This window comes from Lithobates pipiens, unplaced genomic scaffold (assembly GCF_037356315.1).
Source record: "Lithobates pipiens isolate NorthernLeopardFrog02 unplaced genomic scaffold, aLitPip1_a1.2 Scaffold_13, whole genome shotgun sequence".
Taxonomy (NCBI): domain Eukaryota; kingdom Metazoa; phylum Chordata; class Amphibia; order Anura; family Ranidae; genus Lithobates; species Lithobates pipiens.
The window spans coordinates 522,481,701-522,509,583 of NW_027507718.1; positions in this window are offsets into that span (position 1 = coordinate 522,481,701).

A 27,883-nucleotide genomic window follows, 5' to 3' on the forward strand; every position below is an offset into this window, starting at 1 on the left:
AGGAATATTACACTTTTATTGTTTCACTTTAATCATTATTAAAATCACTGCTCCCAAAAAAATGGCCCTTTTTAAAACTTTTTTTTGCATTGATTCATGTCCCCTGGGGCAGGACCTGCGTCCCCAAACACTTTTTATGACAATAACTTGCACATTAACCTTTAAAATTAGCACTTTTGATTTCTCCCATAGACTATTAAAGGGTATTCTGCTGCTTTAGAATTTGCCGCAAACACCCCAAATTGTTCACTATTCGCCGAACAGCCAATATTCAAGTCAAACTCATGTTCGACCCGAACATAAAGCCCATCCGTAATCACCACCATTACAAATATAAAAAACATGTATTAATTATAATTCCAGTATATACAACATTTTGAAGAAGCTATAACGCTTTCCCAAACTAATCAATATACTCTAATTGGGATTTATTTTTACCAAAAATATGTAGCAGAAAACATATTGGCCTAAATTCATGAAAAAAATGTTTTTTTTTTTTTTTATTATTATTATTTGATATGTTTTATAGGAGAAAGTAAAAAAGATTTTTTTTTTTTCAGCAAAAATTTTAGGCCTTTTTTGTTTATAGTGCAAAAAATAAAAAAAACAAGTGGTGATCAAATACCACCAAAAGAAAGTTCTATTTGTGGGGAAAAAATCATACATTTCATTTATGGACAGTATTGTATGACCACGCAGTTAAAGTAAAATAGTGCTGTATAGCAATAAATGGTCTGGTCATGAAGGGGGGTAAATCTTTCAGAGGTCAAATGGTTAATATAACTAATAAATATTAAATAAGTATAAACAATTATATGTCTAGACTTTAGTCAGATTTCCCAATTTATTTGACCTTTTGGAATTATGTCCAAATATTGTCCACAAACATTGAAAATAATGACTGTTTTTCTGTTTTGAAGATCAGTTATGGAGCTACGGACTATTCTCTAACAAATAGGCTTCTCTATCCTCATGTATTCCGGACAGTTCAGAATGACCATGTTCATTATATGGCTGTTATTAAGTTGTTGAAACATTTTAGCTGGACGTGGGTTGGAATATTTGCATCACAAGATGATGCCGGAGACAAAGATAAGGAGATATTAATAAAGTACATGAAAAGTAATGGTATTTGTGTTGAATATTCAGTTTCATTTTGGTCTAGTTTGTATGATGACATTAATGAAGAACAAATTAGAAATAATGTCATTTTTGTTATTAAAAACTCCAGTGCTAAAGTAATTGTATTATGTGGATCTTTTATCAGTAACAGTTTATTTCATAATTATTTCATTGATAATAATGTCATTTATGATAAAACATTTATTTTTCCTCCTCTGAGATCTCTCAGCTCTACAGTATATGATCCATATGAATTCTTTAATGGTAGCTTGGCTCTGGATTTACACCCTTTATTCATTCCAAATAAAGAACATTTTTTTGATAGAATTGACAAGACTTATACCTTAAATAATTCATCAGCTTCCATCTATTTTTTATCTATTGCAAAGTGTATGTCTGAAAACAAAGACAATAGAAACAATACCATATTATGTCCACTTACCTATTATGGGTCTCTGCGAGAAGAAATGTATCCAAATTTATTTAATATTCTGCATCAAGGACTCTCTCCACGAATTTATTATGCGGTAGAAGTTATGGCCAAAGCACTGCATGATATCAATCTGTTCTATAAAGGAAAATTGTATAATAAGCATCCTCATTATTACAGACATAAGGTACAGTATACAGACTTTTCCAGGACTTTCAGAAAATTTAAAGAATTTATACTTTTCTGGTATTAGTGATCATTTGATATGTAGCCTAAAAATTGATACAGTAAAATATTAAATATCCAGCCCCCCCCCCCCCCCACCCTTCTCTAAAAATATATAGTTTGGCCTGATAGACAAACACAACCAATTGACCCTTTAATCAGGGGTGGTGTCAGGTTGGTGCACCCCCAAAATTTCCCCTATCACCCCCATAGCACCCCATTGGCAGCCATCTTGGGTGCCTTGGGAAGAGATTCACAGTTTAGAGTCCGGGTCTCCTGCTTGTCATGATGACTGCAGGGAGACTGGACTGCTGATACTATCAGCACTGTCAGCCCCCCTATGTACACACAGCAGGGTTCCTCCTAGGGGATAGCAGGTGGAGTGGTAAAAACTGCTTAACTGCATGGTTTTACCACCCTCTAACCAGTAGTGTGAATGAGCCCTAACATTATGGGTGTTTCACAATAAATCTCACTAAAGCGAAAAGTGAGCTTTCTTTCAAACCATGCCCTCCCTCATATTACTGTAACGTTTATTTTTCTAACCTGATAAAAATATTTGCCACCAATCAATGTAAGGGCTCATTTACATTTGCAATAAGGGACCTACACAAACAGGGATTTTATTGGTACCCTCCAACCAACACCACCCTGCAACCATGTGTAATGCATACAGTGCAGTGCTGAAGGCTTTTAAGGGTTAAAAGAGAATTGTGGTTTTAACCACGTGACCACTGGGCATTTAAACCCCCTTAATAACCAGGCCAATTTTCAGCTTTCGGTGCTCATTTTGAATGACAATTACTCAGCTACAACTTTTTTATTTTTTTTCACACAAATAGAGCTTTCTTTTGGTGGTATTCAATCACCACTGGGTTTTTTATTTTTTGCGCTATAAAAGAAAAAAGATTCTGTTAAAAATGCATTTTTCTTCATTTCTGTTATAAGATTTTGCAAATTCGTAATTTTTCTTCATATATTTTGGGCAAAATTTATACCACTACATATCTTTGGTAAAAATAACCCAAATCAGTGCATATAATTTGGTCTTTGTGAAAGTTATAGAGTCCACAAGCTATGGTGCCTATCTCTGAAAATTGATCACACCTGAAGTGCTGACGGCCTATCTCATTTCTTGAGACTAGGGATGGGCTCAGGCGTGTTCTTATGGTTCACATGCAGAGCCCACCAGAGCCCACCAGAAAGTCAGAGCAGTGCTACACTAATCACAGGCAGTGAGACATTGCCCGATCTCTGCAGCCGCACATCGGGGCAATGTCTCACTGCCTGTGATTAGCGCAGCGCTGCGCCAACTTCCTGGTGGGCTCTGCACGTGGACCATGTGAACACGCCTGAACTCATCCTTACTTGAGACCCTAACAAGCCAAGTACAAATGCCCCCCAAATGACCCCTTTTTGGAAAGTAGACATTCCATAGTATTTAGTAAGAGGCATGGTGGGTTTTTTGAAGTTGTAATTTTTTCCCACAATTCTTTGCAAAATCAAGCCTTTCTTTTTTTTTCACAAAATTTTAATATTATCAGGTTATTTCTCACACACAGCATATGCATAGCACAAATTACACCCCAAAACACATTCTACTACTCCTACTGAGTGTGGCGATACCACATGTGTGAGACTTTTACACAGCCTGGCCACATACGGAGGCCCAACATGCAGGTAGCACCATCAGGCGTTCTTGGAGCATAAATTACACATATCATTTCTTGACTACCTTTTACAATTTTGAAGGCCCTGGAGAACCAGGACAATGGAAACGCCCTAAAAATTACCCCATTTTGGAAAGAAAACAACCAAATGTATAATTTATGAGGCATATCGAGTCTTTTGAATGCTGAGCTTGGATGGGTGAGCATGGATGGATGGATGGGTATGCAGAGTATGGATGGATGGGTATGCAGAGTGTAGATGGGTATGCAGAGTATGAAAGGATGAGTATGCAGAGTATGCAGAGTATGGATGGATGAGTATGCAGCGTATGGATGGGTATGCAGAGTATGGATGGATGCGGATGCAGAGTATGGATGGGTATGCAGATTATGCAGAGTATGGATGGATGAGTATGAAGAGTGTGGATGGGTATGCAGAATATGGATGGGTATGCAGAGTATGCAGAGTATGGATGGGTATGCAGAGAATGGATGAATAATTATGCAGAGTAAGGATGGGTATGAGTATGGATGGGTATGCAGACTATGGATGGATGGGTATGCAGATTATGGATGGATGGGTATGCAGAGTATGGATGAATGAGTATGCAGAGTATGAATGGATGAGCATGCAGAGTATGAATGGATGAGTAGGCAGAGTATGGATGGATGGGTATGCAGAGTGTAGATGGGTATGCAGAGTATGGAAGGATGAGTATGCAGAGCATGCAGAGTATGGATGGATGAGTATGCAGCGTATGTATGGGTATGCAGAGTATGGATGGATGCGGATGCAGAGTATGGATGGGTATGCAGAGTATGCAGAGTGTGGATGGGTATTCAGAATATGGATGGGTATGCAGAGTATGCAGAGTATGGATGGGTATGCAGAGAATGGATGAATAATTATGTAGAGTAAGGATGGGTATGAGTATGGATGGGTATGCAGAGTATGGATGGATGGGTATGCAGAGTATGGATGGATGGGTATGCAGAGTATGGATGAATGAGTATGCAGAGTATGAATGGATGGGTATGCAGAGCATGCATGGATGAGTATGCAGAGTATGAATGGATGAGTAGGCAGAGTATGGATGGATGGGTATGCAGAGTGTAGATGGGTATGCAGAGTATGGAAGGATGAGTATGCAGAGCATGCAGAGTATGGATGGATGAGTATGAGGCGTATGTATGGGTATGCAGAGTATGGATGGATGCGGATGCAGAGTATGGATGGGTATGCAGAGCATGCAGAGTGTGGATGGGTATGCAGAATATGGATGGGTATGCAGAGTATGGATGGGTATGCAGAGAATGGATGAATAATTATGTAGAGTAAGGATGGGTATGAGTATGGATGGGTATGCAGAGTATGGATGGATGAGTATGCAGAGTATGGATGGATGGGTATGCAGAGTATGGATGGATGAATATGCAAAGTATGGATGGATGGGTATGCAGAGTATGGATGGATGAGTATGCAAAGTATGGATGGATGGGTAGGCAGAGTATGGATGGATGAGTAGGCAGAGTATGAATGAATGAGTATGCCGAGTATGGATGTATGGGTATGCAGAGTATGGCTGGATAAGTATGCAGAGTATGGATGGGTATGCAGAGTATGGATGGATGAGTATGCAGTGTATGGATGGATGGGTATGCAGAGTATGGATGGATGAGTAGGCAGAGTATGAATAGATGTGTATGCAGAGTATGGATGGATGAGTATGCAGAGTATGGATGGATGAGTATGCAGAGTATGCAGAGTATGCAGAGTATGGATGGGTATGCAGAGTATGGATGGATATGCAGAGTATGCAGAGTATGGATGGGTATGCAGAGTATGGATGGGTATGGATGGCTGAGACTGGATGGATCTGCCACTGAGCAGCGCTACGGGCACTACACAAGCAGCCTACAGCGCTGATGCCACTGATCTCTCACCTCTCCGCTCACACTGGATGGAGAGAGGAGGTAAAATGGATGGATGGGTATGCAGAGTATGAATGGATGAGTGGGCAGAGTATGGATAGATGAGTATGCAGAGTATGGATGGATGGGTATGCATAGTATGGATGGATGAGTATGCAAAGTATGGATGGATGAGTATGCAAAGTATGGATGGATGGGTATGCAGAGTATGGATGGATGAGTATGCAGAGTATGGATGGGTATGCAGAGTATGGATGGATGAGTATGCAGAGTATGGATGGATGGGTATGCAGAGTATGGATGGATGAGTAGGCAGAGTATGAATAGATGTGTATGCAGAGTATGGATAGATGAGTATGCAGAGTATGGATGGGTATGCAGAGTATGGATGGGTATGGATGGCTGAGACTGGATGGATGGATCTGCCACTGAGCAGCGCTACGGGCACTACACAAGCAGCCTACAGCGCTGATGCCACTGATCTCTCACCTCTCCGCTCACACTGGATGGAGAGAGGAGGTAGAATGGATGGATGGGTATACAGAGTATGAATGGATGAGTGGGCAGAGTATGGATAGATGAGTATGCAGAGTATGGATGGATGGGTATGCAGAGTATCGATGGATGAGTTTGCAGAGTATGAATGGATGAGTAGGCAGAGTATGGATGGATGGGTATGCAGAGTATGGATGGATGAGTATGCAGAGTATGGATAGATGAGTATGCAGAGTATGGATGGATGAGTATGCAGAGTATGGATGGATGAGTATGCAGAGTATGAATGGATGAGTATGCAGAGTATGGATAGATGAGTATGCACAGTATGAATGGATGAGTATGCAGAGTATGGATGGATGAGTATGCAGAGTATGGATAGATGAGTATGCAGAGTATGGATGGATGAGTATGCAGAGTATGGATGGATGAGTATGCAGAGTATGAATGGATGAGTATGCAGAGTATGGATAGATGAGTATGCAGAGTATGAATGTATGAGTATGCAGAGTATGGATAGATGGGTATGCAGAGTATGGATGGATGAGTATGCAGAGTATGGATGGGTATGCAGAATATGGATGGATGAGTATGCGGAGTATGGACGGGTATGCAGAGTATGGATGGACTGGTATGCAGAGTATGCAAAGTATGGATGCGTATGCAGAGTATGGATGGATATGCAGAGTATGGATGGGTATGGATGGCTGAGAATGGATGGATGAATCTGCCACTGAGCAGCGCTGTCGGCACTACACAAGCAGCCTACAGCGCTGCTGCCACAGATCTCTCGCCTCTCTGCTCACACTGGATGGAGAGGGGAGGTAGAAACTGGAAATCACGCCGGTTTGTTTACATGTGATCGCACCATCATTTGACGGAGCGATCACGTGGTAAACAGCCTTGATCGGCGGCCGTTACTGTGATGGAAGTTCTCGGGTGCATGTCCCAGGGGGAGTGCAAGAGCGGGATTCTGGGAGGACGTCACTGTATGCCCTCCCAGAGTTAAGCAACTGCCCTGTAGCTGTCATTTGGCTATGGGTCGGTTGCTAAATGGTAAAAAAAAAAAAAAAAACATTCATACTTACCTATGTGGTGATGTGGTGGTCGGATCCTGCAGCTGTCTGACTCTCTGTCTGAGAGTGATGACTGTCAGTCACTGGCTCTCTGCTATTCCCTCCAGTGCTCACTGGAGTGTTGGGCTGTGGAGGGGGTGGGAGTGGCTGGCTCAGTCTGTCAATGGCACAATGAAAGTCTGAACCAGCTGCTGATTAGGTATCTACGAAGATCCTAACATTATTGTTGGGATCTGTCCAGAGCCTGTGGTGCCAGCTGACATCCGCCTTTAGCCTGCTGTCTGCTGAATCTGAGTCACAGGAGTGAAGAACAATGTGCAGTCCTGTGACCCACATGAGAAATATGGGCAAAATATCTCTGGCCATACTTCTCCTTTAACCTCCATAGTGGAAATCCTGAGTGTGGCTTGGGGTGAATTTTCATTACCAAAAGCGGTAACCTGAGCCACACTCAGGATTGCATTGCAGGATCAAGGCAAAGTTACTTACCCTGTCCCCAGGATCCTGCAATGCCCCCCCCCCTCATGTGTGCGGGCTGTTTCCCCCCGCTCTGTTTAACACTGTGCTGGGATCCTTTCCCTGGAAGTGTCGCAACGCACGGGGAGGAGCCCAGCGTCAGATTCAAAAAGTGAAAAAAGCATAATACATACAGTACACTGTAATCTTACAGATTACATTACTGTATCAAATCATATGACATCACTTGTGTCCCTAATGCTTTGTCCAGTGCCCTGCATGCAGTTTTATTTTATATATATATATATATATATATATATATATATATATATATATATATATATATATATATATATATACTATATACTCCATGGCATCCAAAAAGTGTTCCTTTACATCAAAAGCAGTTTTAGACCAGCTAGAAAACAGTGATAGTAAATTAGAATCACTTGCAGAATTGAGCGATAGTGATTTGTAGGGAAATTCGTCATCAGTCACTGAAAGTAACAACAGTGACAATTCTGCAACTGAGCAAATTTCTGTGTTTTTGATTTGATTACATTATTGAATACATTTTATGATTATTATATTATTATTTGTTATAATTATTTATAGTTATTTATTATAATATAATTTATGATTTTGTGTTTCAAATGTTATCATACCCGGGATGTCTACTAGACTCTTGTTTGGACAGATTTAAGTGAGTTATTCCTAAGAATTACAGGCCTACAATATAAAACGTCAAATTTCAATGCATAACAATGTACTGCTTTGAGACGCAAAAATCTGACATAATCATACCACCAGGGAGGTTAAAACAGGCAGTGAGGAGGCAGCACATCACCTCTCCGTCACCTGCCAAGTGTCTATGAAAAGCAATCCTCTGAGAATAGTTTTTCCCAGGAATGACATTGGCAGCTAAAAATGTAAACAAGTCCCAACAGAGCAATGTTCACTGACCGCCAATATAACTGGGGCATTACACTAGGCAAAATGTCACTTGGGGCATTTGTTGCTGAATGATATTACCTAGATCCGTGTTTCTCAACACCAGTCCTCAAGGCACCCCAACAAGTCATGTTTTCAGGCTTTCCACTTTTTTGCACATATGATTTTATTAGTTTCACTGCCTTAGTAAAATACCACCGCTGTTTCATCTGAGGAAAATCCTGAAAACATGACCTGTTGGTGCACCTCAAGGACTGGAGTTGAGAAACACTGACCTAGATGATCAATGGAAATTAGACACGTGATTCGTTCCGGTCCGAAGATAAATTTGGGGTTATTCAGAGATTGAGATGTATCTCAGTTTCCGAATGAAATAGTAACTAATAGTAACAAATTTAATTGAAATAAGTAAAAATTTGTTCTGTTTATACATTTTGCACAGCATGATTAGAATTCGGATTTGTCGAAAAAATTATCAACTGATTAGAATTCTATGTGAAGAATAGCTGGTGGTTAAGCAGCGGGCCGGGAAGCCGGCCGTCTCGTCCTTAACAAACCAATGACTCATCAGATGCATAGATGTGAACCTAAGGTAAAGGTTAGATTCACTGGTCAGGAAAGTGCATCTTACAAGATGAGCAATTAATGACTGGATCCTCTGACCTAAAGGCCAATATCAGATTGGACGCAAACCACAAAATTCCATCCCTCAAAAAAAGCAGCTCCAGATGATATCCTTCCTGTCCTGCAAAGACTCACCTGGTCACTGGAAATGATATTTTTCTTCTGGCTTTAATGACTTGAAGCGTCATTTAGTTCATTTACAGTGAGCCCAGGGTGGCAAGGCATCCCTGCCCTTGACTGAAAAGAGAATGCAGATGAGTTCAGCACCAAGTCTTTACATGACACTCCTCTCTGCGGAATTAAGGTTCAACCCAAGTGGAGGGTGGGTGGGACCAGAGGGGGGATATCAGGAGTGAGTTGGACTTTAAATATACATTTTTATTTTACAAATTTCTATTCCTTATTTAACACACTTTTCTCTTTCTATTTTCATGTTGAAGTTGTATCTCTATTTAAAAGAAATTAAATATGCGTTTGGTTTAAATGAGCCGGCACCTTTTTTTAATGAATACGGAGAATTTGTTAATCACTACAAAATAACAAATTTTATGTATAAGGATAATTTCACTGCGATTTATAATGATGTGGGAAATTTTACATCCTGGGCTCCAGAAGATCAGCAATTTCAAATTAACACTGAAGCGATAACATGGAATCTCGGCAGTGAGGTAGGCTGTATTTGGTCAATGATGTCTCCACTATTCCACTATCGCTGCCTCTTTCCTTATATAGCTGATGGCAGCTCAGCCAGGTCCTCACATATCATTTGGTGGTGGGCATTGTGACTGATATACAACAAGGGATATTTTCGGGGAGTTTTTATTTTATTTTTATTAAGAACTTGTCAAATGTCTGGGTGTCTATTTCTATGTTACATTTTTTTTTTTGTAAATGAGTAGGGATACTATGTACCTCATGCTCATTCACATGGGGGGGGGGGGCAGTATCTGGAGGCCCCCTAAATTTTAAATGGGGCTTCCAGATTCTGATAAACCTCCTACCTGCAGACTCCCACAACCACTAGGCAAGGGTTGAAGTGAAGAGGCCCTTGTCTTTATCAACATGGAGAAAAGGTGCTTTGTCTGAGGGGTTTCCCGCTAGAAAGGCACTTTCCTCATGCCCCCCCCCCCCACCTTTTTCCTAGCCAGCCAAGCTAAATGCTCAGATTATGGGTGTGGAATGATTTTTTTTGTGGGACCTCCCATGATATTTTAAAACCAGTACCAGACCAGAACCAGGGTTTGATATGTATAGGGGGAGGGCGGGGTACTACACTTTTTTTCATTCTTGCTGTAGAAAAAAAAAAACTGTGAAAATTGGCAGCAAATTGTATTCAGTGCAACCCCATATCCCCCCACCCTCCCCCCCTTTATCTACTAGACAAGACAATGGGTATTTTTAATTTGACAGATCTGTCCCTCATTGATTTTAATGGGGTTTGGGTTTGACATCCAAACTCCTTTAGGCTGGGTTCACACTATTGCTACATGCGGCTCACATCAGGGTTTCAGTACGTCCCCATTCACGGTTTCAGGTCCAATTCCAGCCTGGATTTTTGTGCTGAATTTGGACCTGAAATGGACCAAAAGAAGCACAGAACCCCTGTGCAAATTTGCATCAGAGCCATAGTGAAGATATGTGAACCATCTCCACAGAGGGCCGGTCACAATCTCCTACCATGCAAATTGGATGCAGAGAAACCCCTTATCCAATTCTCATAGGTATGAACTCAGCCTTAGGGATCACAGGACCCCTGCCTAACAGAACCTAGAGCAGTTCAGCTCATCACTACTTTTCATGAACCAAAGCAATGTCACTATTTCTTCCGTGGGCCTGTTTATTCAGTGATAAATTTGCATTATTTCAGCAAACAAAATAATACATGAATTGGGATAATTTACTAAAACTGGAGAAAGCAAAATCTGGGGTTCACCCTAAAAAAAAAAAAAAAAATGCATAAGCAGGCTCCAAAAATAAATAAATAAATAAATAAAAAATTTTTCACTTACCAGAAAGGGCTGTTGTTAGCAGATTGTCCTAATCTGCCTCTTCCTATTCCGCAGTGATCTTCTGTCTTCTCCTCCTCGCGTTGTCTTCTGGGGAATGGGGCGCAGGGTTTTGTGGGAACTGTGTGTGTCCCCCATTCATGCGCACATGCGCAGTAGGAAACGGGCAGGGAAGCCTCAAGGCTCCACTGCCTGTTTTCCTTACTTTGAATGGCGGCGGCGGGATCCGAGAGCTGAGGAACGGGTCGGCCTCTGGCGCTCCCTGACATTGCGGGAACCCTAGAAAGGTAAATGCTTATTAAAAGTCAGCAGCTATAGTGTTTGTAGCTGCTGACTTTTAATTTTTTTATATTTTGCTGGCCCACCCCTTTAAGCTTTGACAAAAAAAAGCACTCTCCGGTTTTAACCCCTTGCCGACCACTGCACGATGATGTACGTCGGCACAATGACATGGCTGAGCAAACGGGGGTACCTGTACGTCCCTCCGTTGAAGCCAGGCAGCGGGAACACACATTCTGGTGGTGGGTGCGCTTGCCGCAGGAGTGCTCCCGTGGGTCCCGTGGACTCAGTGTCTGCCGGTGGCCTGCTATCACAGTGAGGAGAGGCAAAATAGGGAAATTACTATGTAAACAAGGCATTTCCCTGTTCGCCTAGTGACATGACAGATCTTCTGTTTCCAGTCACCGGGAACAGTGATCTCTGTCATGTTCTACTGAGCCCATCCTCCATACAGTTAGAACACACCTAGGGAACAAACAGTTAACCTCTTGAACACCCCCTAGTGTTAACCCCTTCCCTGCCAGTGACTTTTATACAGTAATCATGGCTATATTTAGCTCTGATCACCATATAAATGTCAATGGTCCCCAAAATATTGTCAAAAGTGTCCGATCTGTCCACTGCAATGTTGCAGTCCCAATAAAAATCACAGATCACTGGCATTAGTAATAATAAAAAAAAAAATATATACTGTATATATTGTGACAGAGCGAGGCTCTGTCCCTATGAAATTAGAGGTAAAGGAGACACAGAGTTTGCATATCTGCGGACTGCAGGACTACAGAGTGTATAGTTTAAATGGAGAAAACTGCTCTGTCAGTTTTCTCCAGGTTTTGCTAGCTCCAGATGGGATTCTGTAGTTTGGAGATCCCTGAGAGTTATGGGTGGGACGGGATCTCCAACCCTGTGTCCGGGTCTTGAGGCTAGCGAGCAGGGTGTGTGCCCAGCTGCACACAGCCCATATAACGAGGGGATTTGTGTAGGATGGTGGTGTGTGAGCAGCTTGCTGCTTGAAGCTGTGTGCGTCCAAGGAGCCGTGTGTTGAAGGGCTTGAAGCTGTGTGCGTCCAAGCAGTTTGTTGGACGGGGCAAGTACCTATAGCAGCACTACTGCTGAAGAGTAGCCAGGTGGGCTAGCATTATCGTTTGGTTATACAGTGATGGTGGAACCCCCTGCAAGGGAAGATTACTGTTAAGTAAGCCAGGAGGCTATAGTTTGTTTATACAGTGATGGTGGAAGATTACTATTTGTTTGAACTTATTCTTTACCTTTAAATAAAAGTGGGCTTGCCATGCCCTAAAACGCAGTCTGGAGTGGCACGTTTCTGGAAAACTGCATCTACCAATTGACCTAATCACCCCAATATCACAAGAGATTATATATATATATATATATATATATATATATATATATATATATATATATATATATATATGCCAGAAATCTATACCCTATTTTGTAGACACTATAACTTTTGCACTTATTGCAGTTTTTTAAAAGAATATATATTGGTCTAAACTGAGGAAGAAATTTGTTTTTTCATATATTTTTGGGGGGTATTTATTATAGCAAAAAGTAAAAAAAATATTTTTTCCAAAATTGTCTGTCTTTTTGTTTATAGCGTAAAAACAGCAGAGGTGATAAAATACCACCAAACGAAAGCTCTATTTGTGGGAAAAAAAGGACATAATTTTTTTTTGGGGTACAACACCACATGACCCTGCATTCATGTTTTAATATAATTTATTCTTTTTGTTAAGATATTAAAATTACAGTTCTGGTACAAATGAAATGTAGGATTTTTTATTTTATTTTATTTGACTAATTTTTAATGTAGCACAAAAAAAGCTTAACAAAAAAAAACAAGCAGACATTGAAAAAGTTTATTAGTGAATTAAAAATAAAAATTGAAGAAACATCAGAAAATAATAGAAGGATAATAGGAGATGGAGGGTATGTAGTTTATGTAGTTTAGGGCGGGTAAGGGTTAACTAAGGGTCAAGAAGTGTTAAAAAGGAACACTTTTTTTATTGAAAAAAATAAAAACACATCAAAATTAAACAAATTTAATACAAATAAACAATATTACATTGTATTTCTGAATTACATGACTAGTGTAGTCTGAATGTTCCCCTTATACTATTCCTTACCTATTAGAAACGAGACCACACCATAGGTTGGAGTAAAACTGGCCACAACAGCCTTTATTAAACATAACTCAAAATTCACTCCATTAACTTGTAAATATGAAAATATATAAATATATATAAATATATAAATATAAATAACTTTATTAACATTAAACCACATTAAATAACATTAACTGCCCATTCTGGTGATCTCTGACGGTGACCCCACTTAAGCCAATACCAAATCACTGCGGTACACCTGACCAACTTCCCAAAGGCCTCCACCTGTGACCGGTCGGAGACAACTTCCGCCAGTGAACATAACCGTATTCCCTCCAACGTTCAGGAATACCCAGAGGGGCCGATCGTTAGATGAGCCCCCCACACCCTCAGATCCCTTCTGAGTACCTGTCTACCGTCAGAAACCACCAGAAAACACAACGCCAACACGAGAACTTTCAGCTGCCGTGACAACCGATGAAACCTGCAAAAGAAGAAAAGACCAGCAACAAAAAACACCACAAAACAAACACATAACAGTAGGGCGGGAGGGTGGGAAAAACTGCCTCCTCTGTGTCACACTGGGCTCCGAATGATCCCTTAAAGCCACACCCCTCCCTTTTATGTGACCCCTCCCCTACACTGAACTTGTTTCCTGCAAACCTATTTCTCCACTCCACCCATAAAGCTTAACCCTCTGTGTCCCTCATACACACTGTCATGTCCAGCACTCCTTATATCATTTCATTCTTAATCCGTGCTTCTCTTGACTAGTGTAGTCTGAATGTTCCCCTTATACTATTCCTTACCTATTAGAAACGAGACCACACCATAGGTTGGAGTAAAACTGGCCACAACAGCCTTTATTAAACATAACTCAAAATTCACTCCATTAACTTGTAAATATGAAAATATATAAATATATATAAATATATAAATATAAATAACTTTATTAACATTAAACCACATTAAATAACATTAACTGCCCATTCTGGTGATCTCTGACGGTGACCCCACTTAAGCCAATACCAAATCACTGCGGTACACCTGACCAACTTCCCAAAGGCCTCCACCTGTGACCGGTCGGAGACAACTTCCGCCAGTGAACATAACCGTATTCCCTCCAACGTTCAGGAATACCCAGAGGGGCCGATCGTTAGATGAGCCCCCCACACCCTCAGATCCCTTCTGAGTACCTGTCTACCGTCAGAAACCACCAGAAAACACACCGCCACAGCCCGAAAGGGTGACCCCCTCAACCTTGAGGGCCACCCCACACCCTAAGAGCTTTCTGTATCCCCTCCTGTAAGCCAAAGGACCAGAGGTCAATCCCCACATCCGACAGGTGAACGCCATCCCGCCGAAGATAAAGCCCCACATTCACCTCCAACTCCCGATGTCTAACCACAATGCCCCCGTTCTGCACTACAAACCGCCCAACCATCTTATTCACCCTAATCCTATTTTTTTCAAGGCTGGCTAAAGACCTAGCCCCCCGCCACACCGTTCTGGCCACAATGTCCGACCACACCAAAATGGTGCCCGGGAAAAGGACTCGCAGGCTCAACACATCAGCCTTAATATCCGCCAAAATGTCCTTAACCTTCCGAACTCCCAAGTCATTGCCCCCCGCATGAACAACCAGCACATCTGGGGGTCTATCCCTCAAAGCGAAGCGCTCCACCTCCCTCATGACACGCTCCCACCTCATGCCCGGGAAACCCAACCACATCACCCTAGCCACCCGCCTGGGGATACCCAATTGCCTGCCTGCTGGTAGAGAATCACCTCTCCTGGCCCCCCAGCACACGTACGAATGCCCCAGGATCCAAACGAGGCGTGGAGAACCTCCATCTGGAATGAAAACAAGAGAAATAACACAACAACCAAAGGAATGTTACAAGCACAGTCCTCCCCCCCCAGAAATCCCAACAGCAAACAACACCCCCAGCCGCACCCACCTTACCCCAGTAGCAACTGCGGCCGGACATAGGACCGGAACCTCCGGGACTCCCATCTACCAATCCGGCGAACCACCGCCTCCTCCAGCCCACAGCGAGCCGCTTCCGTTGCCGCCCCAATCCGAAAAGAGTGGGACGCGTAGTCCCGCTCATCCAAACCCACCGCTCTCAGGCATCGCCGAAAGACCGACACAAACTGAAACCGGGATAGAAAAGAGCCCTCCGCGTGCACCAAAAAGGGGCCCGACCCCGCAGGCCGCACCGCCCGGAAAGCCCGTACCGCCGCCACCGGGCACACTACCGAGCCCGGAAGGGCGAGCAGCGTAATCGCCACTCCCTTGCCCAGTTGATCAGTCTTGGACCTACGCAACCGTATACTCACCCGATCCGCATCCACCTGCACATCCTGATCCAACAGACCCCCAGCCACCCGTTTTGAGCGACACACCAACTCCCCTATCCGAAACGCCCCATAAAACGCCAACGAAAAATCTGCCGTAAACAGAACGGTCTCGTAAGCAGACGAGCAAACGTCCACCAGCCGAGAACAAATTGCCACCAAATTGTCAAACGACACCGGCCGGCGCGCATCCCGACCCTTCCAATCCCTCCTGTACCCCTTCAACATTTGCCGCACCCAAAAATCCTTAGTCCCGTCCGGCTCCCCCCACAGCTTGAACAAAAAGGCCAACCCCGCCAGCTTCCGCTCAATAGACGTGGGAGACAGGCCCGTCTCAATGTTCCGGGCCACCCAGTACAATACCACCCAGCGCCGGTCGGAGCCCCGACCAGTCTCACCAACCTCCCGCAGGAACGCCCACCATTCCGCCCACACCCTAGAATAAGCGGACCATGTAGCCTCACTCAACGACCTTTTTAACCAACCTGCGGCGATTCCAAGGGAAGCTCCCACATCCACCCGGGGCAGGGCGCCCCCGACTCTTCCGCTCCCGGCACCAGCTGCCGGAACTTGTCCCACTGAAAACGAGAGAGCGAGTCAGCCAAAGAATTCTCCACTCCAGGTATGTGCACAGCATAAACGTAAACATTGAGCCGCAAACAGCGAAAGACCAGCTGTCGCAGCAGCCGGATGACCGGGGGGGAGGAAGCAGTCATCCGATTAAGGACCTGAACCACCCCCATGTTATCGCAATTGATGCGCAACTTCAAATTACGAAACTCCGCCCCCCACAGCTCCAACGCCAACACTATCGGGAACAATTCTAGCAAAACCAAATTGCCCAACAACTCCGCAACCTCCCAGGAGCGTGGCCAAGGTTCCGCACTCCACCGGCCCCGAAAAAATGCCCCATAACCCGTAGATCCCGCCGCGTCAGTAACCAACTCCACATCGAAGTTGCTCACCGGCCCCGACATCCACATGGCCCGCCCATTATACGACTCCAAAAATTCATGCCATGCCCGCAGGTCCTCCCTGTGTTCCTTTCGCAAACGCACAAAATGGGTAGGGGCGGTCACCCCGGCGGTGGCCCCCGACAGCCGTCGGCAGAACACACGGCCCATAGGGATGATCCGGCAAGCGAAATTCAGCTTGCCCAACAGGGACTGCAGGGCCCAAAGCTGAACCTTCGGCCGGCCCTGCATCCCCGCCAACTCTGCCTGCAAATCCCGTAATTTATTCTCTGGCAAGCGACACTCCATAGCCAGAGAATCAATCACGATCCCCAAAAAACTCAATTCCGTCACCGGGCCTTCCGTCTTATCCCCCGCCAACGGCACCCCGAACCTGCCCGCAATGTGCTGCAACGTGGACAGAAGAATCGCACACACATTGGAGGCAGGCGGGCCCATGCACAGAAAGTCATCCAAATAGTGGATGACCGACTCCAGGCCCGAAACATCTCTCACCACCCATTCCAAAAATGAGCTAAAAGCTTCAAAATAGGCGCATGAAATGGAACAACCCATGGGCAGGCACAAGTCTACATAAAACTTGCCCCGCCAATGGCATCCCAACAGCCGAAAGCTGTCCGGGTGGACCGGCAAAAGACGAAACGCCAATTCCACATCCGCCTTGGCCATCAGAGTCCCGCGACCATACCGCCTGACCCACCGTACCACCGCGTCAAAAGACGTGTAGGAAACCGTACACGCCTCCGGGTCAATGAAATCATTGACCGACCCCCCTTTCGGAAAAGACAGATGATGAATCAAGCGAAACTTCCCCGGCTCCTTCTTAGGAACCACACCCAATGGGGAAACCACCAGGTCCCCCCACGGCTGCACTTCGAAAGGACCGCCCATCCGGCCCAGCGCCACCTCCTTACCCAATTTATCATCCACAACCCCCGGGTGATCTAAAGCCGAGCGCAAATTCCTGGCCAACGGCGGCACCCCTACCAAAGAACAGGGAATCCTAAAACCGTCCCGAAAGCCCGAAATCAACCCCCGCGCCGCCTCACCATCTGGATACCTATTTAGGAAAGGAAGCATCCTTCCCAGGTTCACCGGCGTCATCCCTTTTGTGACCGGCGGCACCGGCGCGCTGACCCTTTTTGAAACAGCGGGACAGGGGGTGGGTGCCGCCGCACCCGGAGCACTCATGCTTGAAACGGCACGCGCCCCCGAATTTACAAGCCCCTTCATTAAAGGGCCAGCACACCCCCCACTTCTTTCCGGCCGGCAGTCCGGAGGACGACGCACTCCCGCCCCCCCCCTGAAGAAACGGAGTGGGCGTCCGCAGAGCAGACATAAGCCTCATCCAGAGGCTTATGTCCTTGTGATCCCAGCGCAGGTCAGCCCGCACCGCCTTACGCTGACGAAACTGCTCATCATAGCGCAGCCACGCCAACCCTCCGTACACCCGATGAGCCTCTCCAATCGCGTCCAGGTAACAATATAACGCCGAGCAATGCTCGGGGTTCTTTTCCCCTATCACGCTAGCCAAGATAGCGAACGCCTGAAGCCAATTCGCAAATGTGCGCGGGATCAGCCGATACCTACGCTTCTCCTCGTCGTCCTTCTTGGAACTGTCCGGCTTGACCCTATCCAAGTTAAATTTCTCGAGGGGGAGCAAAGAGAAAATCTCCACATACTCACCCTTGCCGATCTTGTCCCGCACCTCCTGCTTCAAATGCGCCCCCAACGGGCCCTCGAAGCAAACATAAACTTCGCACCGGGCAGCATCCGCGAGTCTAACCAGGTCAGACCGCGCCCCCGGGTCCGCGGGCCCCGGGGGGACCCCCGAGCCCACAGCCCCCGCATCCATGCCCCCCGACACCACAGCAGGCGGTGCGTCCCGCGCAGGCACAGACTCCGCCCCCCCGCCCCCCCCTCCAGTACCCAGCCAGGGGGCCACCTGAGGCGACCCCGAGCCCCCAGCAAACTTACCAACAAGGGCCTGCAGCCCCTCCAACAGCTCCTGCAACGGACCTGACGGCCCCCCCGGGGCTATTGGCCCCGCCCCCTGCAATGAACAAGCCAAAACCCCCCCCAAGACGTCCCGGGATCCCGTGGGCACCGCACCCCCCTGCGACACCCCCATCAGACCACGCAAAGCATCCACCAGCAATGTAGACTCGCGCAACTTACCCGGCCCCCCTGGGGCCTCGGCGACCTGAACCGGTCCGGGCGCAGAAAAGGACACCTCCTCCTCCTGGGACAGCTCGCTCTCTGAACCGACCTCACCAGCGCGCACCGGGGACGCAGCCATCCCCCTGTGCTCCGAGCGGTCCGTCCGGTCCATGCGATCCGGGACTGCAGGCAATGTCCTCCTCCCACCGCCGCCCCCGGCATGCCGGCGTCTAAAACCGGCCCTGCCAGGCACCTTGGCGGCCTTCCGCGACCCCCCCTCCCCCCCTCCAGCATGCGACCCCCCTGGTGCGCCCCCCTCCCCCCCACCGCGCGGATGATGGCCCCTGACCTAGCATGCCGCAAATCCCCCGCTCCGTGCACCCCCCCCTGACACTCAAACCCAGAGCCATTCGCACCCCCCCACCTCCACCGGGCCCCGCGCAGGCCCGGCGCCATTGCCATGCGGCCGCGAAGCCCCGCCCCCCTCCGGTCGGCGGCGCAACGACCGCCCGGACCGGGGAGAGCCGAGAACCGGCCGTTTTGCCGGGGGGACCGATCGGTCCTCCCCCGGGCCCCGGGAGTCACGAGGCGGCCGAGGAGTAGGCCCAGGAGAAAAACGCGCCGGAGGCCGAGACCTCGGCGCGCGCAATGGTACCTCACCTGTCCCGCCGCCGTCCACATCGCCGTCCGCCAGGTCCCCCACGCGGTCCCGCAGCCAGTCCGCTCCGTGCACCTCCGCCGCCCGTCGCAGCCGCGCGAAGAGTCCCTCGAGGTCCGCCATAGCAGAGGAGCAGCGAAAAACTGCCTCCTCTGTGTCACACTGGGCTCCGAATGATCCCTTAAAGCCACACCCCTCCCTTTTATGTGACCCCTCCCCTACACTGAACTTGTTTCCTGCAAACCTATTTCTCCACTCCACCCCTAAAGCTTAACCCTCTGTGTTCCTCATACACACTGTCATGTCCAGCACTCCTTATATCATTTCATTCTTAATCCGTGCTTCTCTCTTCTCCGTTTTTGACAACAGACACTGCAGTATCTGTTGTATTACTAAGCGAGTCTGGGCTGTCATTGTAATTGCTGGTTAGAGCAGCAGAAAGCTACTTAAGTGAATTTTTTTTTCATGTATCATGCCAGATGGTTAATGCATACAGTGCACTCCTGGTTAGAGATCTAAAAAAAAGTATGAATGATGCTACTTTTATGTTTCCTATTCCAACATAGTGCACTTCATCACAATATATGTTACCAAGAATGTACTTTATGGCTTTTGAAATGTGGCCAGACGGCAAAGAATTCTTAGGGGATGCCATAATGCTGTATGTGGTGTTACAGAACAGTACCATTTTCACAGACAAACTTAGCGACAGCATACACTGGCAGCGCTGACAAGCTTACATAGTTAAGTTAAAAAAATAAAAATAATCTATGGTAGTTTTAGCAGCAAGACATGGTTTTTCATCAAGCTGTAATAGGCCCTGTTATTACTGGCAGATAGAAATTGGCCAGTAGTTCACTGAGGTTGCCCTTGTTCCTACTGTTTAAAACTATTAGCTTTAATGCTGGGCAGGGGCAGATTGGACCAGGAGTCAATTGCCCCCAGCCCATTCTGATAACTTCAGGTTGTTAGGTTGTTGCCCTCTCTGTGGCTCTCTGCTACTCTGCTTGCTTGGCTTGCCCACTGGAGTGGTGCTCACTCACCAGAGAAGGTCCAAACTCCACGGGTAGCGCTGTGTGGTGGCAGTGATAGCACAGTCTCTGCTCCTTGTCTTCCTGCAGTCTCTTTGGTCTGTTTACTGGACATAGAGAAGGGGCAGGCTCCCTGTCACAGTTTCTCTGGGGGAAATCAAGTGGTGCATTGTCATCCTCCACATTATTATCCCAACAGAGACAGATTGCTCCATAATGATTGTCCCAACTGAGAGAGAAAATGATTGTTTTGATAAACATTTGTGCAAATATCATTGTGCCCTAAAAATCTGTAGCACCTTATTGTTATTCTATTGGTCATTTGCATTCAGAAATATATATGGGGGGGCATGACTGGCATGCGAGCAGGATGGCTGCTTAGAACAGGAGCTCCTCACACCAGCCACTAGTACAAGCATCAACCAGCTTCCAGCTATCACTCACTGAATCACCCAACCTGTGGATATCACCTGCAGCACCCGGGAGGTCATGTCACTAAAGAGGAAAGAGGATTGGCTCTCTCACAAACTGACGGCCTACATGTAAAAGCCGACTGCAAGGCAAATCCAAGATGGCGCTGTGGCCGGTCCGCTGCACGAATCATCCACGGCTCTCTTCCCCACGCAATCCATGCAGTCTGCACCCTCCGTTGTGAACCAAGAAGCCTCACTGAGTACTGGAATGGAGCCTCCACCTTCTCCTCCAGGTACCCCAGTATCTAGCAGCCCTGCTAAGGTAAAAATGTGCCTGGATGTCACTGCAGCCAGCTATGAGGTAAGCCATATCACCGCATTAACTCCTACATTGCCAGTGCAAAATTCTATGCCTGACTCCATAGCTGCCTTCCCTACTATGGGACAACTAGTGATGGACACTACATTAAAGGATATGCTAATGTCCTTAAGAAGCTCACTACAAGCTGATATGCTTTCTCTCATGCAAGGATTTGGCCACAGCATAGAGGTACTGGAGACTAGGGTCACCCATATTGCTGCCAACATAGGGGACATTACTAACACTGTGAACAACATCATTGACACTCAAGAAGACCAGGCTCAGGACACTAAATGGTTAAAAGATAAAATTGCGGATATCGAGGATAGGTCCAGGTGCAATAACATCAAAATCCACGACATACCGAAATCGATGCAAAACTCTGACCTATCCTCACACGCATTTGGTCTAATCAAAACCATACTACCTGAAACAAAAAAATTGGGCTTGATCATTAACTCCATCCACAGGCTGCCAAAACCTACATTTCTCTCTGTCCTCAAAATTCACTTCTTTCATGTCAAAGAGCAATTCATGCAAAAAATTAGAGCACTAGGCACCCTACCTGTTCCATATGGCCAACTGCAAATATTTGCGTACTTATCCCAGCATACCCTGTGTCGCCGCATACAGCTCAACAACATCACCAAGATGCTGCGTAACAACCAGATCCAGTACCAGAGGATAGCACCAGCCAAAATCTCCATCACCTATAATGGATCAAAGCACACATTGTACTCGGTTCAAAATGGAATGAGCCTCCTGCAGGAATGGAGCATTATTCCTGATACATCTGATACAACCCCATGGATCAGAGTACCATCAGGAACCTGCAAGTTCATCCGTTACCGCAAAGCAGGGCTGGATTGGCCTACCGGGATATCGGGAAATTTCCCAGTAGACCACCTGACCTGGATCCACTTTGAGCGGTGACTGCAGCGCTCTCCTCCCTCTCCTCCAGCACTCATATGTCACAGAGCTGGGTCTGTGTGCAAAGTCCCGCCCCCCTAGACCAGCTCATGTGATAGTAGGATTAAATCAGGGTTCTGCCTATCACAAGAGCTGGGCTAGGGGGTGGGACCCTGCACACAGACCCAACTCCATGACATATGAGCGCCGGAGGACAGAGGGAGGAGACTGCTATGTTATCCAGAAAATGGTGAGGCTGACAGTGGGCACAGAGGCTTCAATTGGTTGACACAGAGGCTGCAATTGGTGGACACAGAGACTGCAATTGGTGGACACAGAGGCTGTAATTGGTGGATACAGAGGCTGCAATTGATGGGTAGATAGGCTGCAATTGGTGGACACAAAGGCTGCAATTGGTGGGCACAGAGGCTGCAATTGGTGGGCACAGAGGCTGCAATTGGTGGACACAGAGGCTACAATAGGTGGGCAGATAGGCTGCAATTAGTGGACACAGAGGCTGCAATTGGTGGACACAGAGGCTGCAATTGGTTGGCTCAGAGAGGCTGCAATTGGTGGGCACAGAGATGCTGCCATTCATGGGCACAGAGAGGCTGCATTCATGGGCACAGAGAAGCTACATTGGTGGGCACAGCAAGGTTGCATTGGTGGGCACAGTGAGGGTGAATCGGTGGGTCCAGCGAGGCTAGATTGATGGGCACCATGAAGCTACAATGATGGGGAAAGAAAGGCTGCGATGATTGGTACAGGGAGGCTGCATTGGTGGGCACAGGGAGGCTGCATTGGTGGGCACTGTGAAGCTGCAATTTGTGGGCACAGAGAGGCTGCAATTATGGGCACAGAGTGGTTCCATTGGTAGGCACAGTGAGGCTGGATTGATGCGCACCATGAAGCTACAATGATGGGCACAGTGAGGCTGCAATGATTAGTACAGGGAGGCTGCGTTGGTGGGCACAGGGAGACTGCATTGATGGGCACAGGGAGGCTGCATTGATGGGCAATGTGAGACTGCATCCATGGGCACAGTGAGGCTCCAATGGTGGGCACGGTGAGGCTGCATTGGTGGGCATGGTGAGGCTGCATTGATGGGCACGGTGAGGCTGCAGTGGTGGGCAAGGTGAAGCTGCAGTGGTGGGCACAAAGGCTGCAATTAGTGGGCACACATAGGCTGCAGTTGGTGGGCACACAGAGGCTGCAGTGGTGGGCACACTTAGGCTGCAATTGGTGGGCACAGAGAGGCTGCATTGATGGGCACAGCGAGCCTGCATTGATGAGCATGGTGAGGCTGCATTAATGGGCACAGTGAGGCTGCAGTTGTGGACACACGGGCTGCAATTGATGAGCATAGAGAGGCTTCAATTGGTGAGCACAAAGAGGCTGAAGTGGTGGGTACACATAGGCTGCAATTGGTGGGCACAGAGAGGCTGAAATTGGTGGGCACAGAGGCTGAAATTGGTAGGCACAGTGAGTATGTATTCATGGGCACAGAGAAACTACATTGGTGGGCACAGTGAAGCTGCATTGGTGGGCACAGTGAGGCTGCAGTGATGAGCACAGAGAGGCTGCATTGGTGGGCATGGTGAGGCTGCATTGATGGGCACAGAATGGTTGCATTGGTAGGCACAGTGAGGCTGGATTGATGGGAAAAATTAAGCTACAATGATGGGCACAGTGAGGCTGCAATTATTGGTACGGGGAGGCTGCATTGGTGGGCACAGGGAGACTGCATTGGTGGGCACAGGGAGGCTGCATTGGTGGGCAATGTGATACTGCATCCATGGACACAGTGAGATTGCAATGATGGCCACAGTGAGGCTGCATTGGTTGGCATGGTGAGGCTGCATTGATGGGCACGGTGAGGCTTCAGTGGTGGGCAAGGTGAGGCTGCAGTGGTGGGCACACAGGCTGCGATTGGTGGGCACACAGAGGCTGCAGTGGTGGGCACACTTAGGCTGCAATTGGTGGGCACAGAGAGGCTGCATTGGTGGGCACAGTGAGCCTGCATTGATGAGCATGGTGAGGCTGCATTGATGGGCACGGTGAGTATTCAATTGGTGGGCACAAAGAGGCTGCAGTGGTGGGTACAGAGAGGCTGAAATTGGTGGGCACAGAGGCTGAAATTGGTAGGCACAGTGAGTATGTATTCATGGGCACAGAGAAACTACATTGGTGGGCACAGTAATGCTGCATTGGTGGGCACAGTGATGCTGAATTGGTGGGCACAGTGAGGCTGCAGTAATGAGCACAGAGAGGCTGCATTGGCAGGCATTGTGAGGCTGCATCGATGGGCACAAAGAGGCTGCAATGATGGGCACAGAGAGGCTGGATTGATGGGCACCATTAAGCTAGAATGATTGACACAAGGAGGCTGCATTGATGGACACAGGGAGGCTGCATTGATGGACACAGGGAGGCTGCATTGGTGGGCACAGTGATGCTACATTGGTGGGCACAGTGAGACTGCAGTGATGAGCACAGAGAGGCTGCATTGGTGGGCACGGTGAGGCTGCATTGATGAGCACAGAGAGGCTGCATTGATGGGCACAGAGAGGTTGGATTGATGGGCACCATGAAGCTACAATGATTGGCACTGGGAGGCTGCATTAATGGACACAGGGAGGCTGCATTGGTGGGCACAGTGAGGCTGCATTAATGGGCACGGTGAGGCTGCAATAAGGGCTCGGTGAGGCTGCATTGATGGGCACACAGAGGCTGCATTGATGAGCACACAGAGGCTGCAGTGGTGGGCACACACAGGCTGCAGTGGTGGGCACACATAGGCTGCAATTGGTGAGCACAGAGAGGCTGCAATTGACAGGCACATAGGCTTCAATTGGTAGGCACAGTAAGGCTTCATTCATGGGCACATAGAAACTACATTGGTGGGCACAGCAAAGCTGCATTGGTGGGCACAGTGAGGCTGCATTGGTGGGCACAGTGAGGCTGCAATGATGGGCACAGAGAGGCTGGATTGATGAGAACTATGAAGCTACAGTGATTGGCATAGTGAGGCTGCAATGTTTGGCACAGTAAAGCTGCATTTATGGGCACAGGAAGGCTGCATTGGTGGGGACAGGGAGGCTGCATTGGTGGGCACAGTGAGACTGAAATCATGGGCATAGTGAGGTGAGGCTGCAATGATGGGAACAGTTCAGCTGCATTGGTGGGCATGGTGAGGCTGCGTTGATGGGCACAGTGAGGCTGCAGTCATGCGCACACATAGGCTGCAATTGGTTGGCACAGTGGGGCTGCATTGGTGGGCACACTGAGGCTGCATTGATGGGCAGTGCACAGAGAGGCTCCATTGGTGGGCACAGTGAGGCTGCAATGGTGGGCGCATAGGCTGCAATTGGTGAGCACACATAGACTGCATTTGGTGGGCACACAGATGCTGCAGTGGTTGGCAAACTTAGGCTGCAATTGGTGGGGACAGGGAGGCTGCATTGAAGGGCACAGTGATCCTTCATTGATGAGCATGGTGAGGCTGCACTGGTGGGCATGGTAAGGCTGCAGTTGTGGGCACACAGGTTGCAATTGTTGAGCACACATATGCTTCAATTGGTGGGCACACAGAAGCTGCAGTGGTGGGTACACACAGGTTGCAATTGGTGGGCACAGAGATGCTGCAATTGGTGAACACATTGAGGCTGCATTCATGGGCAAAGAGAAACTACATTGGTGGGCACAGTGAAGCTGCATTGGTAGGCACAGCAAGGCAGGCTGCATTCATGGGTTGAATTGATAGAAACAGTGAGGCTGCAATGATGGGCATAGAGAGGCTGCATTGGTGGGCACAGTGAGGCTGGATTGATGGGCACCATTAAGCTACAATGATCGGCACAGTGAGGCTGCATTGATGGGTACAGTGAGGCTGCATTGATGGACAGAGGGAGGCTGCATTGGTGGGCACAGGGAGGCTAAATTGGTGGGACCAGGGAGGCTGAATTCATAAGCACTGTGAGGCTGCAATGATGGGCATTGTGCGGCTGCATTGATGGGCACATAGAGGCTGCATTGATGGACACACAGAGGTTGCAGTGGTGGACACGAATAGGCTGCATTCATGGGCACAGAGAAACAACATTGGTGGGCACAGTGAGGCTGCATTGGTTTGGCACACAAAGGCTCCATTGGTGGGCACAGTGAGGCTGTATTCATGGGCACAGAGAGTCTGCATTGGTGGTCACAGAGAGGCTGCAATTATAGGCACAGAGAGGCTGCATTGGTGGGCACAGTGAGGCTGGATCAATGGGCACCATAAAGCTGCAATGATTAGCACAGCAATGCTGCATTTGTGGGCACAGTGATGCTGCATTGGTTGGCACAGTGAGGCTGCATTGGTGGGCACAGTTAGTCTCCACTGATGGGCACAGTGAGGCTGCATTGGTGGATACAGTGGGGCTGTAATGATCGGCACTATGAAGCTACAATTATTGGCACAGTGAGGCTGCATTGATGGACACAGAGAGCCTACATTGGTGGGAACAGGGAGGCTGCATTGGTGGGCACAGTGAGATTGCATTCATGGGCACAGTGAGGTAAGGGTGCAATGATAGGAACAGTTCATCTGCATTGGTGGGCACGGTGAGGTTGCATTGGTGGGAACAGAGAGGCTGCAGTCATGGGCACATATAGGCTGCAAATGGTGGGCACAGGGAGATTGCATTGGTGGGCACTGGGAGGCTGCATTGGTGGGCAATGTGAGACTGCATCCATGGGCACAGTGAGACTGCAATGATGGGCACAGTGAGGCTGCATTGGTGGGCATGGTGAGGCTGCATTGATGGGCACGGTGAGGCTGCAGTGGTCGGAATGGTGAGGTTGCAGTGGTGGGAACACAGGCTGTAATTGGTGGGCACACAGGCTGCAGTTGGTTAGCACACAGAGGCTGCAGTGGTGGGCACACTTAGGCTGCAATTGGTGGGCACAGAGAGGCTGCATTGGTGGGCACAGTGAGCCTACATTGATGAGCATGGTGAGGCTGCATTGATGGGCACAGTGAGGCTGCAGTTGTGGGCACACAGGCTGCAATTGATGGGCACAGAGAGGCTGCAGTGGTGGGTACACATAGGCTGCAATTGGTGGGCACAGAGAGGCTGAAATTGGTGGGCACAGAGGCTGAAATTGGTAGGCACAGTGAGTATGTATTCATGGGCACAGAGAAACTACACTGGTGGGCACAGTGAGGCTGCATTGGTGGACACAGTGATGCTGCATTGGTGAGCACAGTGAAGCTGCAGTGATGAGAACAGAGAGGCTGCATTGGTGGGCACGGTGAGGCTGCATCGATGGGCACAGTGAGGCTGCAATGATGGGCACAGAGAGGCTGGATTGATGGGCACCATGAAGCTACAATGATTGGCACAAGGAGGCTGCACTGATGGACACAGGGAGGCTGCATTGATGGACACAGGGAGGCTGCATTGGTGGGAAAAGGGAGGCTGCATTGGTGGGCACAGTGAGACTGCATTCATGGGCAGAGTGAGGTGAGGCTGCAAGGATAGGAACATTTCAGCTACATTGGTGGTTATGGTGAGGCTGCACTGGTGGGAACAGGGAGGCTGCAGTCATGGGCACATATAGGCTGCAAATGGTGGGCACAG